The sequence below is a fragment of the Octopus sinensis genome, linkage group LG22 (assembly GCF_006345805.1).
Source record: "Octopus sinensis linkage group LG22, ASM634580v1, whole genome shotgun sequence".
Classification (NCBI taxonomy): Eukaryota; Metazoa; Mollusca; class Cephalopoda; order Octopoda; family Octopodidae; genus Octopus; species Octopus sinensis.
This window is the reverse complement of record NC_043018.1, coordinates 9,589,380-9,610,074: the sequence shown is the minus strand read 5'-3', so window position 1 is coordinate 9,610,074 and position 20,695 is coordinate 9,589,380. Positions and strand designations below refer to the sequence as shown.

The 20,695-nt window shown below is 39.5% G+C and overlaps 1 protein-coding gene across 6 annotated transcripts in view; it reads right to left on the bottom strand.

The window, feature by feature from the left end:
• The window catches only part of LOC115223170 (microtubule-actin cross-linking factor 1), a 342,500-nt gene that overhangs the window by 276,139 nt on the left and 45,666 nt on the right, over nt 1-20,695 (bottom strand). The window lies entirely within an intron of this gene.

Below are 20,695 nucleotides of genomic sequence, written 5' to 3'. Positions count from 1 at the left end.
GTAAACTATCTATAAATATATTTATGTATGTATATATGTGCGTGTGGCATGGGCATGTATGTGTGTGATTCATGTATGTATGTATGTATGTATGTATGTATGTATGTGTGTGTGTATATATATATATATATATATATATATATATATAGACAGACAGACACGTTCATAGACACAGACAGACGGATAATTATTTGTCTACATGTAGATAGGTAGTTGGGTATATATGTACATATAGACAGATAGATGGATACACTCACATACACACATACACTGTAACTCAACCTAAAAGTAGCGCATACCGGGCCCCATTGTTTCCGTTCTCGCCATAAACACCAGAAAACATCAAAAACAACCAACCATGACATACCACACACACACACACACACACACACAGTAGACAAAATACTACGTAGGAGTTACATATGACACGTCCACGATATTTACAATCTAACACAGAAGACCATGTAAAGATAGAGAAAAATGAAACACAAGCAATTTTTTCTCCGTCATCTTTTCCTTTTCTTTTATCTTCCTCCTTTCTTCTCTTTTCTTCCTCCTTTTTCTCCTTGTTTCCTTCTCCATTCTTCAAGAGGCTGCAACCGAAATGTGATTCACCGTTCCAAACCAAAAATCTTTCCCCACCATTGCCTTTTCATTTATGTCTCTCTGTCAATAACATCAAATAACATTAATGTAAATAAGTGATTTAGGGCCTCGGATCTTTTCGGTTTGAACGGCAGTTTTTAACATAATTTCTAGGTAACTAAACACTTTTAAACTTCGTATACTGGTAGAATGTGTTTATAAAACATCTTTTTCTCTTGGCTTTATTGAGAAAATTCTATAGTTTGTAAGATATTTGTTATTTTTTTCTTCAATTTCTGCAATTTCAACCAATCAATGACGTCCATTGAGGTAAAAAAAACTTTCTGTCCCGTATGAATATGTCCCTCGTTTAAGAAACAGATTGGGTTTATTTACATTTGTGAAGAAAAAAAAGATACCCTTCCCCCCATCCCTAACCCTAACCCTAAAGAGCCAAAATAAGGGATGAATCGTGAATATCTCTATGGCTTTTCCCCCACCACCCAAAATAAAAACTATCCACATAACCTTCTTGAATTTTGAAATGAGCACACCACCAAAGGTTGAGCCTAATTGATTGCAACAGAGTGCTGCTGTGTAGTGGGATAGAACCGGAAACTATGAAGTTAAAAAGGCGAACTTCTTAACCACATACCGATTCCAGAAGGATGAAAGACAAAGTAGGCCCAGGGTGGGATTTGAACTCAGAACGTAAAGAGCCGGAACAAATACCACAAAGTATTTTCTCCAACACTCTACTGATTCTGCAAGTTGGGGCCGATAGTTCTCCGGAAGAGAGCGGCTAGCCTGATCGTTTTCGACGCCCAAGGTCTCCCCGAGAACGTTGTCGCACTTTCTTTCCACTAATCCTCAATAAAACGCTAATAAAGTGGACTTTTCCACCTATCGCAGTGTCCGACTGGCTGAGGTCTGTTCGCGCTTAATAAATTTATCATCACTACTTGCTGCGTTCCTATTAATACGGTCACTGACAGAGAAACCGAAAACAAGTTAAAACCTCAATCTGATCATAGCCGTTAGACATAATCTAGTTTTTAACAACAACAATAACAACAAAACTGCCAAACAATGTCGTCATATTTCGTTCGTCTGTGCAACGAAGGTGTACAACTTAACTCCAGCTACGTCAGCTGTTGTAGCTGCTTGTAATCTTATGGACTAAGCCATATATATACTCACAACACCACATCGAACTGTGACAGCCACTCCCCCCATATATATATATATAATATATATATATATATATATATATATATATATATATATATATATATACACGCACACACACTTTTCTTACAGCCGCTTAAACTTCTGTAATTACACAGAAGCTCTGCTTTCTGTTTTCATTGCATCTGTTTATGGCATTCAAAAGAGGAATTATTTCTATATTTTATGTAATCTATAATTTATATTACAGTCTATTCTTAAGTACATAAATCCGATTATTTCATTAAAAATACATCAAGAAAAAACAAACAGGTAACATACACATAATTTATATCCTTGCTTTATTCATACGGCAGCCATTTAAAGAAAACATCTTTTCTATTGAGGGAGTAGTTTTGTACGAATTTGTTAGGACAGTCATCTGTTTGTTATAACACAATTCTTTCTCTAAAATAAATCATGAAGATGTGATATAACGAGGTATATCAGCTTCGATTTGACAGCAAATAGCGCTTAAATTGGCAATATTTCGGTAAAAGTCTATGACGCAATGAATAAATGTGTGCTCAGAGTTGAACAGTTACACACTCATGACTGCCGTCAGGTACGAATACCGTCACAATGCCCCAGAATGTACATTTTATTCAGACCAGGGGCTCTGAAAACTTTTTTCCTCTCGTGTACCTATTCATCATGTCTAGCCATGTTGGTGCACCCCTTCACTGGGTTTGGCAATGTTGGAGTACTCCTTAATGTCCAGCGGTGTTGAATACCTATTTCTTTACTACCCACAAGGGGCTAAACACAGAGAGGACAAACAAGGACCGACAAACGGAATAAGTTGATTATATCGACCCCAGTGCGTAACTGGTACTTAATTTATCGACCCCGAAAGGATGAAAGGCAAAGTCGACCTCGGCGGAATTTGAACTCAGAACGTAGCGGCAGACGAAATACCTATTTCTTTATTACCCACAAGGGGCTAAACACAGAGGGGACAAACAAGGACAGACATAGGTATTAAGTCAATTACATTGACCCCAGTGCGTAACTGGTACTTAATTTATCGACCCCGAAAGGATGAAAGGCAAAGTCGACCTCGGCGGTATTTGAACTCACAACGTAACGCAGACGAAATACCGTTAGGCATTTCGCCCGGCGTGCTAACGTTTCTGCCAGCTCGCCGCCTTTTGTTGAATACCCTTTGTTGAATACTCTTTCATCAAGTCTGGCAGTGTTATCATACTCGGCAGTGTTGGTGTACTCCCTCATTATGACTAGCAACGTTGACCATACCCCTTCATCGTATCTGGCAGTGTTGGCCGTGCTCATTCGCAGGGCCAGCGCTAAGAAGTGCAGGGCCCAATTAGAGAATTGTCAGTGGAGCCCTCTACTCTACAAAAGCTGAAGATTAATGTTTTAAGCTTCGTGTAGTACATCAGTCCAGTCAAAAAGCATTGAGGGTTTGAGGCGCCATCATTATCCTTAATGATACACTAAAAATTGTTCATAGCAGTCCCCCGCTCGATCGTGTGCGCGGGGCCCAATTTAAACAAATCTGCATAAATGGCTTAAAACTGGCCCAACTCATCCGGCATGTCATGCATCATGTCCAGTAATGTTGGCGTACGCTTTCATCATGGCCGATACTGTCAGCCGTGAAGATTATAGAGCAAAATGGTTGCGTAACTGACAATAGACATTATTTACTATTAAACTATTCTGATTTAATTCTAAGAGTTCAAACACCGCCGCATTCAACAATGCTTTGGTCCTCTCGGAGTCGACGAAATAAAGTAACAGTCAAGTATTAGAATCGTTGTAATCGACTGGTCGCCCCTTCTTCTAAAAACTGATGGCTTTTGTGTCTATATTAAAAACAAACGGCGATATGCACAAATATAAGTTTGCTACCAGTTCGAATATGCGTGAGAGATATTCGAACCCGTAAGAAAAACGTTGATTGCTGTCAAGGAGAAGATGCTGAAGAGGAGATAACTAATCCGAAGTGCATACATCCACGAAACAGACGGTATGACTTGGTGTGTTGGTACCCTTTTGTCTGCAGCGAAACATTTTCTGCATGACGAAATGCAGTGGATGACTTTGTTACGGGTTACATATGTCTTATACATATAGGAATTGGTAACAAGTTTAAATTGTTATATTTCTAATTTCGGGTCTTTTCGGTTTGAACGGCAGTTTTTAACATAATTTCTAGGTAACTAAAAAATTTTAAACTTCGTATACTGGTAGAATGTGTTTATAAAACATCTTTTTCTCTTGGCTTTATTGAGAAAATTCATTAGTTTGTAAGATATTTGTTGTTTTTTTTTCCCTTCAATTTCTGCAATTTCAACCAATCAATGACGTCTATTGAGGTAAAAAAAAACATTCTGTGCCGTATGAATATGTCCCTCGTTTAAGAACAGATTGGGTTTATTTACATTTGTGAAGAAAAAAAGATACCCTTCCCCCCACCCCTAACCCTAAAACAGATTGAAATGTAATAGATCGATACTAGGGTCATAATTATGGGTGACAATTTCATATGACACTGCTAGAAAAAACTGCCGTTCAAACCGAAAAGATCCCTAATTTCGAAAACAAACAACTCTTGGATTACGTTATTAATAACTGCAGAAACAGAGTTATTATAAAGAAAAACTTTGATCTTTCTTTTTTTTTTTTCAGTCATTGGACTGCGGGCCTGCTGGGGACACCGCCTCGAAAGGCTTTTGTTGAATGAATTGCTTCTTCTTCCTCATCATCATTTACGTTCTGGGTTCAAGTTCCGCCGAGGTTGACTTTGCCGTTCATCCTTTCAGGGTCAATAAAATAAATACCAGTTGAGTACTGGAGTCGATGTAGTCGACTTGACCCTTCCCCAAATTTCAGACCTTGTGCCTACAGTAGAAAGGATTATTATTATTATTATTATTATTATTATTATTATTATTATTATTATTATTAAGCCGGCGAAGTGGCAGAATCGTTAGCGTGCTAGGCGAAATGCTTGGCGATATTTCGCCCGTCGCTACGTTCAAATTCGATCGAGGTTGTCTTTACCTTTCATCCTTCCGAGGTCGGTAAAAATAAGTACCACTTGAACACTGGGGTCGATGTAATTGATTCATCCTTTCTCCAAAAACTGCTGCACTTGAGGAAAATTTTGAAACCATTATTATTAATATCATCATCATCATCATCATCATCATCACCACGCCACCCATCCAGTACTATACAAAGACAATTAACCGCGGTTGCTATGTCAACAAATGGTCGTGATTAAAACTACATAAAACCATCTGTCACATGCGGAGATCGATTTCGTTGATGTTTAGCTCCCGGTCAATCCTGATGCCCCGATCGTACAAACCAATATATCAATGATGTCGCTCCTCAGCCATTGATCATACAATGTCTGTATCTGTTTACAGTGTTGACTTTATCTTTTATCTTATTTTTTTTTTATATTTATGATTGCGGCCAAGTTGGAGCACCATCATGAAGGGTTTAGCCGAACAAATTAACCTCAGTACTCGCTGCTTTTTTTTTGTTTTTTTGCTAAGTCTGGCACGTATTCTATCGGGTCCATTTACCGAACCGCTATGTTAAGGGGACACAAAAAACCGACACCAGTTCTCAAGCAATGGGAGGAACAAACACAGACACACACACATATGACGGGTTTCCACACAGTTTCCGTTTCCTGAATTCACTCACAAGGTATTGACTGATCGGCCGGAGCTATAGCTGACAAAAGTGTCATGCAGTGGGACTGAAACCGGAACCATGTAGTTTGGGGGAAAATGGATTTAGTAGACGGAAAGTGAATGAAGCCCGTCGTAAATGTGCGCGCGTGTGCGTGTGTTTGTTCCCCGACAACAGCTTGACAACCGGTGATGGTTTGTTTACCTGGACGTTGCTTAGCGGTTTGGCAAAAGAGACCGTTAGGGTAAGTACCAATTTTTTTTTTATAAAAAGTACTGGGATATATTTGTTCGACTAAAAACCCTTGAAGGCAGTGCTCCAGTATGACCGCAGTCCAATGACTGATACATGTAAGCGATAGAAGATAAATAGATGTAGTTATTTGGGTTTAAGATTCTTTGAGGGACGAAGAACACCGGCAAGCTACTTGGGTGGTTATAAAAATAGAAATGTCGAGTGTTCAGGAACGAAATTCATTGATTATCTTACAGCTGACTATGTCAGATATTGTAGCAGTAGACAAGATCTCTCTCTATCTCTCTAGTTTTATCACTAGTTTACAGTCTAGATATGATCTGTCTCTGTGCTCAATATCTACACTTTGGACCCGGATATTAGAGCGGTAACAGTGTTGCAATGAAGAGCTACTGTTTAGAAGCGTCGCCCTCTCAGTATAGGACACATCGACTCCCGATATCAGAGTCGCATCTGCAATGCAATTCTCTTCTCGACTGGGATGACCTCATTTTTATGTTAACTCTTTACATGCAATATATATGGATTATAGTATACGAGTGTGTGAGTGTGTGTGTGTGTGTGTGAGAGAGAGTGAGAGAAGGATCATGCATGTGAGAAACAAAGTGAGAGCGTGTGTATATACATAAAAGAAAGACCATACGTGTACGTGTGTGTATACTTGTGTGAGAAAGACAGAGTGAGAAAAAGCACGTGTGAGAGAGAATGTGTGTGAAAATAAGCATGTGTGTGTGACAGAGAGAGAGAGAGAGAGAGAGAGAGAGAGAGAATATGAGTGCGTGTGTATGTGAGAAAGAGAGCATGTGTATGCGCGAGACAGAGGAGGGAGAGCATGCGTGAGAGAGTGTGAGCATGAGTGAGAGTAAGAGAGAGCGTGTTTGTTTGGTGAGGAAGTGTTGTCTATTATAACAATATGATTTGCTTTTTGGACTTCATCATAAAACTGTTTACATCCCGTTCTTGTAACGTGTCTTTTATGAAGTTTCTCAAAGTTTCTCAAAAAAAGTTTCTCAAAAAAACGTACTTCTAAATAAACAGTAGGCTCGAAACTGAGACCTGGTGATTGTGAGGCGAATTTTTAATCACTCGACCAAGCCTATAACTTACGATTCAGCGGCCGCGGTTTTTTTTTTTTCTGTTTTTGTTTCTATGTTCTAAGGCAATTTTTACACAGACTGTCCGTTCATCCGTCACCCGTTCGTCCGTCCATGCACCGCACATCTACCCGTGCGTCTGTCCACCCATCTAACCGTTCGTCCGTACATCCATTCACTCGTCCGTCCGTCCATCGATCCACCCGCTTGTTCGTCCATCCACCCGTACATCCATTTACCCGTACGTCCACCCGTCCGTCCACCCGTTCGTTCGTCCATTCACCTGTCCGTCCATCCACCCATCCACCCGCACGTCCACCCGTCCATCAACCCATTTATTCGTCCATCCACCCTATCCGTCCGTTCGTCCATCCACCCACCCGTTCGTTCGTTCGTCCACCCGTCTGTCCGCCCGTCCATCCATCCACCCGTTCGTTTGTCCATCCATCTGTCCGTCCGTCCGTCCACCCACCCGTACGTTCGTCCATCCACTCGTACGTCCACCCATTCATCCACCCGTTCGTTCGTCCATCCACCCGTTCGTTCAACCATCCACTCGTACGTCCGCCCGTCCATCCATCCACCCGTTCGTTTGTCCATCCATCTGTCCGTCCGTCCACCCACCCGTACGTTCGTCCATCCACTCGTACGTCCACCCATTCATCCACCCGTTCGTTCGTCCATCCACCCGTTCGTTCAACCATCCACTCGTACGTCCGCCCGCCCGTCTATCCACCCGTTCGTTCGTTCGTCCACCCGTCTGTCCGCCCGTCCATCCATCCACCCGTTCGTTTGTCCATCCATCTGTCCGTCCGTCCACCCACCCGTACGTTCGTCCATCCACTCGTACGTCCACCCATTCATCCACCCGTTCGTTCGTCCATCCACCCGTTCGTTCAACCATCCACTCGTACGTCCGCCCGCCCGTCCATCCACCCGTTCGTTCGTTCATCCATCCACGGACGGGATACACATGCATAATAATAATAATAAAAAAGGGTATCAAAGGGCATATGATTTACTTATTACATATCTAGTACACATCCAAGATGTCCATTAATTATCTTTACAACTTCCGCAATTTATTGTAGCTATTTATTGCGTGGAAACCCACATGGAAGGGTTCTGATGTATCTAATAAAATTTAATTCGTTTGTCTATGTTTTCCAGTAAACTCTGCCGAGTTATCCTTATTACTCCGCCTTCGCTAAGGCGGAGGTATTGTTTTCAGACGTGTTTGTTTGTCCGTGGACAAGATATCTCAAGAACAGCTGGATGGATTTGGATGAAACTTTCAAGGATGTTTGGCCTCATGACTAGCACGAAGTGATTAAATTTTGGGATCGACCCGGTACCGGGCAAGGATTCTAGATTATTTGTTATATTTACTTTACTTTACATGATTACGATCTTACGTTGACTTTCAAGTCTTTCTCAATTATCTTCCTTTAGGCCGTTCCCAAAGTTTTATTTTCGTCTCTCTATTACTAATTTTACACGCGTCTCTATCTTAGCAGAAACTGATGAGTAAAGAAATCAAACTACATAAATATACGGCAGCAAAACTTTTCAGAAATTAAATAACACATATTTTTATAATATACTAGCAGTATCGCCCGGCGTTGCTTGGGTTTGTAAGGGAAATAACTATATAAGCATTTTTAGAGAGTTACTTCCCTTATATAATAGCAAAAATGCATTAAAAATGGGAAAAAATGATGGTAATTTTTTTTTAAATCGTAGACTCATCGTAGACGCGCGCTAATACCCAGAAGGGCTCGATATGGATCACGACTATAAGATACCCGAATTTGGTTAAACTGCACCGCAAAATGTGGGAGTAGTTAGGAATCTAAATCGTAGGAGACAGACACACAACTTCACTTTTATATATAAAGATATTGTATATTATACATACATATTAGCAGTATACTTACATATATACATATCTCTATACATCGATGTAAAACAACAGGAATACTAAAGAAGGCCGGAGTTTAAGAGAAGAAAAAAAACCAAAAGGTCTCATGCTATTCATTTAAATATTCCTGAGTAGAACTTATTATTACCTCCGCCTCTGAAACTATATTGAATGATGAGTTTGTTAACTTTGGCTTGTATTAGATAAGGGTAAACTATTGGGATCAATCAGGTACCAGATAAGGATTCTGGGTTATTTTTCCGGGTTTTTTTAAACTTCATTTTTGAGAGCGGTCGAGTTCATTTTCAGTATTCTTGTTTGTAAGAGCAGTCGAGTTTATTTCAGATATTCTCAGTTTAAAAATCCTCTCCGGTTAATCGTTGAGAGGACGTTGGTGTTGCCTTGGCAGAGGCTCGCGCTCTCTGGGTGCTCTTGTTTTTCTTTTTTTATTATCTGAATGTTCCAAATTGCAAAGATAATTTATAGACACCCTGTATATTACATACTTATTTCTTTACTACCCACAAGGGGCTAAACACAGAGAGGACAAACAAGGACAGACAAACGGATTAAATCGATTATATCGACCCCAGTGCGTAACTGGTGCTTATTTAATCGACCCCGAAAGGATGAAAGGCAAAGTCGACCTCGGCGGAATTTGAACTCAGAACGTAGCGGCAGACGAAATACTGCCAAGCATTTCGCCCGACGTGCTAACGTTTCTGCCAGCCCGCCGCCTCTTACATACATATATTACATACTGGTTTCAAATTTCAGAACAAGGCCAGCAATTTCATGGGAAGGGGTTAGTCGACCCTAGTGTTCAACTGGTACTTATTTTATCGACCCTGAAAGGTTGAAAAGCAAAGTCGAACTCGATGGAATCCGAACCGAGTCGGACGAAATGCCGCTAAAACACTTTACCTAGCTTTCTAACGACTCTGCCAATACGCAACCTTAGTATATTACATAATAAGAGATAGATATATTACAAAAACACTCAGTAGACAGCGACAGGTCAATAAAATGGAAATATAATTTAAAATTTATTTTTCCTGTCAAGCCCGATACCAAATGATTTGCAGCTCGGTGTTTGGGGACCCCTGCTATGATATATATATATATATATATATATATATATATATATATATATCACCGTGACCAACCAGGCTATCAGATGTTGCTATACATCGCTGGTCACAATGCGCTTCGCATTGTTTTAGCCTTCAGATGATGCCACCCCGCTGGCTAAGCGAGCAGGCCAACAGAAGAAGGAGTGAGAGAAAGTTGTGACGAAAGAGTACAGCAGGGTTCGCCAGCACCCCCTGCTGGAGCCTCGCGGAACTTTAGGTGTTTTCGCTCAATAAACACTCACAACGCCCGGTCTGGGAATTGAAACCGCGATCCTACGACCGCAAGTCCGCTGCCCTAACCACTGGGCCATTGCGCCTCCACACACACACACACACACAGACAACGCGCTCGTCTACTAAATTCTATTTACAAGACATTGGTCTATCGGAGGCACTTGCCCTGTGATGTCACACTGCCAGGCCTAACCTGGCTTCAGGTACACACATAAACAAAATTCCTGATCCCGCTTCCTGTCAGCACCAAATGGTTCTTTGTTGTGATTTTATCATGATGGGATTATTTTCATTGCTTCAATTTCAACGATTACATATCAAGAACAACTCATACACACACGTATATACACATATACATATATATATATATACATACATATACACGTATACAAATATATACATATACTTATATACACACACATATACATACACACGTATATACATATATATATAAAACTTAAAATTGTATGATAGATTGCCGTCAATTCATTCTCTCTTACCTGTTTGTGTCTGCCTTCCAATTGCTGTTTTTACTGAGATCTCTCTTTTTAGTAGAAGAAATAGCTATAACTCTTTGACTGCTATTTCTAAATTCGGTATGTGGTAAGGCAATTTGTTGCTAAACCCTTTATTGCTTAGTATATATATATATATATATATATATATATATATACATACACACACATATACATATAGATATACACGTATACACACACACGCGCATATATATATATATATATACACACACACGTATACAAATATATACATATACTTATAACATACTTATATACACATACATATACATACACACGTATATACACACATATACATATAGATATACACGTATACACAGACACACACGCGCGCGCACATATATGTATATACAGATGCCTACATACATACTTCTCATACATACATACATACTTATGCAATATGTATGTACGTATGTAATCATTTATTTATTCCTCTCACACAAAACCGACCCAACCTATTATTCCTCGCTTTGTAAGAACCCTTCCCTGTTTTCTATTCTCACTTTATGCATCATCTACATATTATACACACATACGTACATATATATATATATATAGCGCAGAGCTGTGAAAACAATTATATGACGAAGTTGGGAGTGGGGGGCATAATGGGGAGATACTTTACACCACCACCTCATGCACACAGAAATTAGAGTCTCTTTTATCATCCTTAAATACTGTTGTTGTTTTTTTTGTCATACTAATGATGCAACTGCTTGAAACGAATCCAAAGAAGCTAACATTTGCAACAAGCTCTGGGCCCTCGCCAAATGCATCTCATCTCATCTCGTCTCATCTCATTCTGATGTCTGCCCAACCTCTTCCCTAGCTAAATATATTTATTCATCAATGCCACTGACTGCTGCAAGCGTTTAGTCATTCATTGCTACAAAGTATTATTCAATCTATCAATTAAATATCATTGTTTCTGATCACTGATCTCGTCACTCCTAATTAGGAGCTGTTTATACTTTCTTTTTTCTCCCTTTCAGTTTCCGGGACAATAAACGGATGCGAGACAAAATACGTTTTTTTTTTTCTATCCTGGACAAGCTGTTGTAACGCTGGCAACAAGATGCGATCACCAAACTACAGACTTTATAACTAGTATTAGTCAAACGGTAAGGAGTCACGCAACCACGAACAGTCATCGTCCAGCTTAAATATTATTGTAAACATGCTCTGAGCAATATCTCGTGTTTCTTTAAATCGCTACGTAATGATTTCATTAAACTTTATTAACGAGGCAGATGCAGACATGTCTGTATCGTATAGAACCTCGCTTCGGGTTTGGTCCCACTGCACGGTAACCCTTGGGCGAGCGTCTTCTACTGTAGCCCCAAGTTGGCTTTTTTGTAACTGAATTTGCTAGAGAAGAAACTGTCTTGAAGCCCGTCATGCGTGTGTATGTGTAGCAGGAGCTTGTGCCAGTCCTGCTTCTCCTCAGGTCAAAGATTTGAGCAAAGTCGACTCCAAACTCAGGGCCATCTTCGTACAAGCACGAAGGCACACAGGCAAAACGCTGCTCCTCTAAATGAAAGCTTCACCTGTCATTGGGGTTTTGTGACACGAAGCAGAGCAGGCAGTGCCACCCACTCAAGAAAACACAGAGCAAATGATCGACAAGCACTCATGAAAACTGAGTCCTCAACTTGTTCCATTTACCATAGAGTTTGCAAGGCACCTGCAGGCCTCAAAGAGACACATTCGTGTCCATAGAACATGATTGATGCTTTATTTTACTGAACACTCATTTACTGAACACGACGAGAGAATCCAGTGTGTGTGTGTGTGTGTATGTGTGTGTGTGTGTGTGTGTGTGTGTGTGTGTGTATGTATGTATGTATAGACAGCAATATCTGGTACCAGTCCGGCTTCTCCTCAGTTCAGGGATTTGAGCAAAGTTGACTCCAACATCGGGGCCAACTTCGTGGACAAGGAAAGGTACCGAAGATTCGAATAGAAGATAGGAAAGACGAGGGTCCTAGAGAGACGGAAGGATCGGAACTGTTAATATCGACACACTTTTTACTCTCTTTTGTTTTTCCTCTCGTATCTTTCTTTCGAAGAGCACAGACTCGAAACGTCCAGAGACTTTTCCATTTGCCCCCCTCCCCGTCTGTGAAACTAATACACCTACTTGTTACTCTTTCACCTGTCTCTCTCTTGTTTTCTGTACATTTGAACCATATATAAATATGTGTGTATGAGTGTGTATAAGTATATATATATATAAATGTATATGTAATGTGTATGTGTATATATAATAGTAGGGAATATAATTCCAAAACTTACAGAGAAAAAATTCAATTTAACAATTTTAAATGAAATTTCACAATATACAGCTACATATACAGATACACTGCCAGATATTAGAATTGTTTGCAGGCAATAATGTTGTTCAGTCTTAAAGACTCCTTGGAGTAAGACTCAAATTTCAATTCAAATTTTGTTGTTCTCCGATGATGAAAGTTTACTACACGTTACAGACGCACACATCCACACAAGTCAAAGTCACTAGCCCTATCCACACACACACACACACTTACACATTTTCACACGCACGCGCACCTTTCTTTTGGGATCACCAATACTTTATTACCTCCTCCTTCTTTCAACTTCTCCTGTCAAACCTTTTTTTCTAATCAGCCGCCATGCTTGACAGCTAAATCCACAAGTCTCTTTTTTATTCTCTCTGTTTATTTTCTCTTATTCCTTTCTGTTGAAGAGCATAGGCTCGAAAAGACTTCTTCACTTTCCAGAGTATCAAATTAATACACCTGTTTGCTGTTCATACACCTGTCTTCGCCTTTCGTTTTTCTATAATTTTCAACTTATATATATATATGTGTGTGCGTGTGTGTGAGCGTATATATATATGAGCGTGTGTGTATATACAGTAAATCCCCCCACCAAAAAAAAAAACACAAGAAAAAAAAACAACAACGTGAGGATGTGGTACAGGCAAAGTATTAGCAGACGCTCAGGGAAGGAAAGGTAGTTTTAATGTTTCGAGCAAAGCTCTTCGTCAGAAACAGGAGACGGATGAAAGCCCAAGAGAAAAGGAAGACGGAGGGGAAAAATCGCCAACGATCTACATGCGTATATATGTGTGTGTATTTGTATATATGACATATTTTATTTTAGCGAGCCCCCCCAAAAGCATGAAAAGGAAAAGCTAACCTCAGCGGGAACTGAACCCTGAAAGTGAAGAGCCGGAAGAAAAACTGCTAGGTATTTAGAGGTGTGCACAATCATATTTAATATGTTCGTGAACACTGAAACGTGAAAAAACCTACGCAGCGAAATTTTTCACTGGAGATAAATTCTCCTCATAGATAATACTTGTGAAATCACATCACTGGGCCATGAATGGCGTAATCGAACCGGAGGACATGTTTCTGTTTCGTTGCACCTCATTAGCTACGAACACTGTATCTGTCGTTCATAGCCCAATACTAATTGCCGTTGTTATATTTAAACACCAAGTAAGTATTTTATTTTACGGCGCTCTACCGATAGAACTAGTTCAGCACCTTAATAATAGACTACTGACATGTCACACATGAAAGGCCACGAGAGAGATGTTCGTTCATGCGAGTAAAACACACGTCACAGATGCATGGATCTCACCAATATCAAATCTAATCATCGATATTTTCCCCTCGTTTCACTGACAGGTAGAGGTGGGAGAGTTGGCATATGAACTTGGATCTGATGATAACCTTATGACAAAGCAATACCAGAAGTTTCTATATTTGAAACAATATATACTAGCTAAGGTTTGTTTTGTTTTCAACTTGTTCCTCTCATTAGACTATGGCCATACTGGAGCACCGCCTTAAAGAAATTTAGTCGAACGAATAGACCCTAGCACTTTCCTTTTTAAACCTGGTAGTTATTTTATCGGCCTCCTTTGCCGGACAGCCAATTTGTGGGGACGTAAGCACGAACACTGGTTGTCAAGCGGTAGTGAAAGATACACACACGCGCGACGGGCTTATTTCAGTTTCCGCCATATATACATACATACAATTCAATTCGTCCTTAGTCGAAAGACACCTGTTGTTATGTCATGTTATCATTTTTATTGTATTTATATTTGTATAATTTTGTCCGTTTTTTCCCGTCCTCGTTTTTGTATACATTCGATGCTTTCTCCCAAATGTTCTTAGCTTAGTTTTTACTTGGGGCTGGCCAGACTGGAGCAATCTCAAGAATAATCAGTCACAATTGCAAGGAAAATCTGGTGCTTCACTGAGGAAAGAAAACTTCGAATGACCCGTCCTTGTTTTCTTTGTATCGTCTATCTGGATGTTTTGTTGTCCCTTTTTGTATCGCCTAGCTATCCGGATGTTTTGCGTTCTTGTCCCATTTTGCATTTTAATACACACACATACATACATACATACATACATACATACATACATACATACATACATACATACATACATATATATCTTACGATGGGCTTCTTTCATTTTCCATCTACCAAATCTACTCACAAGGCTTTGGTAGGCCCGAGGCTATAATAGAAAACACCCAAGGTACCGCGCAGTGGGACTGAACCCAGAATCAAGTGATTGAGGAGACTTGTTACCACGCAGCCACACCTACGCTTTGTTGTATTCGTTTCGAGGTAAATCGAAACGTATTTTTCGATTTGTGACTTAAATGTAAACAATTTTTCTCGTTAAATTTGATAGAATGAAGAGAGCTTCGGCGCAAGTAGTAACATGTCTGCCTAGGTTGCAGAAAACGCGTGGTTTGAGGACCACAGGCAGTTTTGAAAAGAAGGCAAACATTTTCCTTTCTCTTTATCAGGAGCAAACTGGAAAATGGCTTTTACAAAACTACCTTTTACCATTCTAGTTTGAGCCCTATAGGTATACCAGAAAGTGGTTCTTACACTATTTGTCTATAGTCATAGACAGGCGATTCGATTCGTCCCTGGTTCGATTCTAATACGTGATGTTGGTAAACCACAAAAATGGCGAAATAGTGATATCTTTCACTCCTGAATGACATTTGGGGCTAGTTATCTGACCTGTCTCTCATTTTCAGGTGTTTTAACACCCAGGGTTATGAGGGAGTCATACTCCAAAGCGATATTCCACAGCGAACCGGCAAACAAGGAAAACAAAAACATTGAGTATGTGCGGTCGATTATGTTTAATGTTTCCAACACTAGCGCTGCTTTTAATTCGCAATTATATATATCGCAGGAGTGGCTGTGTGGTAAGTAGCTTGCTTACCAACCACATGGTTCCGGGTTCCTTCCCACTGTGTGGTACCTTGGGCAAGTGCTATAGCCTCGAGCCGACCAAAACCTTGTGAGTGGATTTGGTAGACGGAAACTGAAAGAAACCCGTCGTATATATGTATGTGTGTGTGTGTGTGTGTGTGTGTGTCCAACATCGCTTGACAACTGATGTTGGTGTTTACGCCCCCGTAACTTAGCGGTTCGGCAAGAGAGCGATAGAAAATGTACTAGGCTTACAAAGAATAAGTCCTGGGGTCGATTTGCTCGACTAAAGGTGGTGCTCCAGCATGGCTGCAGTCAAATGACTGAAACAAGCAAAAGAGTAAAGAGTATATATATATATAATATATATATATATATATATATATATATATGGAAGGCAGTCTCACTAAGTACGACCGTCCATAATCGTAATAAGCAGATTTTGCCGCTTCATCCTACTGCTTTCTGCCAGTTGATCGATGTACGATTATTTAAAAAATTTTTATTGCTGTGTGTAGGCTTCCATAGCAACAACTGATCTATGATATCATGTGCTTTGCTATCAATGACCTATAAACCTTAATCTTCATTGTCGCAACACACACACACACACACACACACATTCATATACACACACAGGTGGGTGCATGAGTGGGTTTGGGTGGACGTTGGGCAGACGGATGAACAGATGGACGGACAGACGGGTGCACGGACAGACAGTCGGGTAGATGGATGGATGGACGGATAGATGAACAGACGGACGGACTAACGGACGTACGGATCGATGGACTGATGGGTAGATCGATGGACGGACGGACAGACAAGTGAATAGACGAAGAGACCGATGGACGGACGGGTGGATGGATGGACAGACTAACGGACAGCTGATTCTCTTCCCCATTGAACTAACGTGAATCTGATTGAGCCTTCTATAAAAGACACTGCAAGTCCATCATCCAAATATGCTCTAATCACCACCTTGTCCTTCATTCAACCATAAGTTAACTGCAACCATATTGTCCAACGCCTTCTTGCTGGATGTTTATAACATTCGATTTTACAAGTGCTAAGTTGAGACCGGAGAGAAATTTAGCACGTATTTCTAGCAGATCGAAACGCCACATAGAAGCACCCACGTTTGCTTGCTGTTGGTTACTGGATGTCGCTGATTGCGTCTGAATATCACGTGGCAGTTTGAAACAGTCGACGTAAATATTAGTGTAAATTTATAATAATAAAATAATAATAATAATAATAATAATAATAATAATAATATAATAATAATAATAAATAATAATAATAATAATAAAAAAAAAAATAATAATAATAATAATATAATAATAATAAAAAAAAAAATAATAATAATAATAATAATAATAAAACAATAATAATAATAATAATAATAATAATAATAATAAAATAATAATAATAATAATAAAATAATAATAATAATAATAAAAATAAAACAATAATAATAATAAAATAATAATAAATTTATAATAATAATAATAATAATAAATTTATAATAATAATAATAATAATAATAATAATAAATTTATAATAATAATAATAATAATAATAATAAAATAATATAATAATAATAATAAATAATAATAATAATAATAATAATAATAATAATAATAATAATAATAATAATATGCAGTACCAAGCAGTGGCTCTCATGGCTTCTGATCTGAACTCATTGGAAGTGTTATCATGTACATTGTTTTGTCTTGGTATAAAAGATGGGCTACGGCAAATACTCTGCTCAATACCACAGATTTGCTTGTCAGTGGCTGACGATAAGTGCATCTGATCACGAGAAGCAGTGAGGAAGCATCATAGCCATGTGTTTAAAGGGATTCTTTGGGGTTTGAATAATTCACCTTTGGAAACATGCGTGTTTCATACATCATTCTTAAACAAACCTTATCCAGGGACCTTTTTAGTGGGATGGGTTACTCAACCTGAAGAAAATTCTAACTGGGGCCCCCACCTGCAAGGTCGTATATTTTACCCCAATGTCATTTTGATGGCATGCACTGCTCTCTCACTCAATAATAATAATAATAATAATAATAATAATAATAATAATAATCTTTTCTATTCTAGGCACAAACCCTGAAATTTTAGGGGAGGCGATTTTAATCGATTTCATCGACACCAGTACTTGATTGGTGCTTATTTTATGGCAGAAACGTTAGCACGCCGGGCGAAATGCTTAGCGGTATTTCGCCTGCCGTTATGTTCTGAGTTCAAATTCCGCCGAGGTCGACTTTACCTTTCATCCTTTTGGGGGTCGATAAATTAAGTACCAGTTACGCACTGGGGTCCGATGTAATTGACTTAATCCCTTTGTGTGTCCTTGTTTGTCCTCTCTATGTTTAGCCCCTTGTGGGCAATAAAGAAATAAGAAACGTTAGCACGCCGGGCGAAATGCTGAGCGGTATTTCGTTTGTCTTTACGTTCTGAGTTCAAATTCCTCCGAGGTGACTTTGGTTTTCAACTTTTCGAGGTCGATAAATTAAGCACCAGTTGCGTACTGGAGTCGATCTAATCGACTGGCTCCTTCCCCCAAAATTTCGGGCCTTGTGCCTCGAGTAGAAAAGAAAAGGTACTTATTTTATCGACCCCGAAAAGGTAAAGTCAACCTCAGCGAAATTTGGACTCAAAGCATAAAGACGGACTAAGTATGGCTAAGTATTTTTTCCGGCTAACGATTCTACCCGCTTGCCAATGGTCAGCAGTTGTGAGGGATACGGGTCGGTCGATGTCATCGAACCCCAGTGCTTCACTGGTTTGGATGAAAAACAAATTTGACCTCAGTGGGACTTGAAACCAGAAAAATAGACAGCCGGAAGAAATATCCCAAAATATTTTTCCGACACCCGGGAGATTCTCCCAGTTTGCTTGCTTTGATAATGATGATGATGATGACGATAGTGATGATGAATGAGGTTACGACGACTACGATGACGGTGATGATGATGACCATGATGATGATAGCTCCATATTTAAGGAGAGGAGTAAATCGATTACATCGGCCTTAGTGTTCATCGGGTAATTGTATTCTTGACCCACGGAAAGGATGAAAGGCAAAATTCACCATGACAAGATTCGAGCTCTGAACGTAAAAAAAACCGTGGCAAAAAAAAATACCGCAAAAGCATTTCTTCCGAACATGAGTCAGCCAGCTCATTGCATTGTGGTGATGATGATGATGACCACTATGATGATGATGATGATAATAATGCGTCACGTGACATGTCATGCGATATTATATGTTACTATTGCAAACGAAGATTTAAGGCGGAGACTTTTTCTTTTTTCTACAATTTTCTTGTCATATTTCTTTCTGACGTCAATAGTTATTGCCTGAAAAGGTTTAAAATACAAACTTCCGTGGATGACAGTGACGAGGAAGGACAGGAAAGAATTCAGTAAACTCAACATTCTTTCTCGTCTGTAGCAATACAAAAGAATATACGAAGATTTCTTTTCTTCACCATGTGACAAGGAAAAGAATGTTTAAACTCGGTCGACACCATTTCAAAAGAGGAAATTACTTTGAAGTCTTTTCAAATTGATAATCTATTAAAATTCATATTTTTGCGGAAGGAGAAAATCTAGTGCAACACACAACGCTGTTGTTCTATTTACGCTTAATATGGCAAAAAAATGGCAGTTTTGGAAAGTTTTTAGCCCCAGGTCAGCCCTTGTCCAGTAAACTGTGATCAAAGGTATTTCATCTTTTCTCTCCAGACATTTTTATACAGAGTAATACCGTGTATAATTCCTCTTACTCTCCTCATTCGTCCTCATCTTTTTCAGTCATATTCACCCGTCTTTTCTTCTTCTTCTTACCACCCTTGCTCCTCCATCGGCCGATCCCTACACTTTATATACTCTTTTACTCTTTTACTTGTTTCAGTCATTTGACTGCGGCCATGCTGGAGCACCGCCTTTAATCGAGCAACTCGACCCCGGGACTTATTCTTTGTAAGCCCAGTACTTATCCAATCGGTCTCTTTTGCCGAACCGCTAAGTGACGGGGACGTAAACACACCAGCATCGGTTGTCAAGCAATGCTAGGGGGACAAACACAGACACACAAACACATACACATATATATACATATACATATATACGACAGGCTTCTTTCAGTTTCCGTCTACCAAATCCACTCACAAGGCATTGGTCGGCCCGAGGCTATAGCAGAAGACACTTGCCCAAGATGCCACGCAGTGGGACTGAACCCGGAACCATGTGGTTGATTAGCAAGCTACTTACCACACAGCCAAAAATATATATAATATATATATATATATATATATATATTATACGACAAGCTTCTTTCAGTTTTCGTCTACCAAATCCACTCACAAGGCCTGAAGCTATAGTAGAAGACATTTGCTCAAAGTACCACGCAGTGGGACTGAACCCGGAACCATGTGGTTGATAAGCAAGCTACTTACCACACAGTCACCGCCTACACCTCATGTAACATATTAGAGAAATAGAAAGAAAAAGAAAATAGAATTCACGAGATTCTTTATAAATCACTACGATCGTTTCGACCCGTGATGCATCGGTTCCTCGCTAGTGAAATGCTGTACAAATAGTTGTAGTGCATCATTCGGTGCAGATGTAGCTCATCAGGTGTTTTGTCAAAAGGTACCTCGTTTTTCAATTTCCGTTTCGCTTATTTCGATTAGAATACATTCTGGTAGTCGTCTGTACTTACTCGCAAATGACATACTACAAGGTGTATACCCAAATTTAAAATCATTACT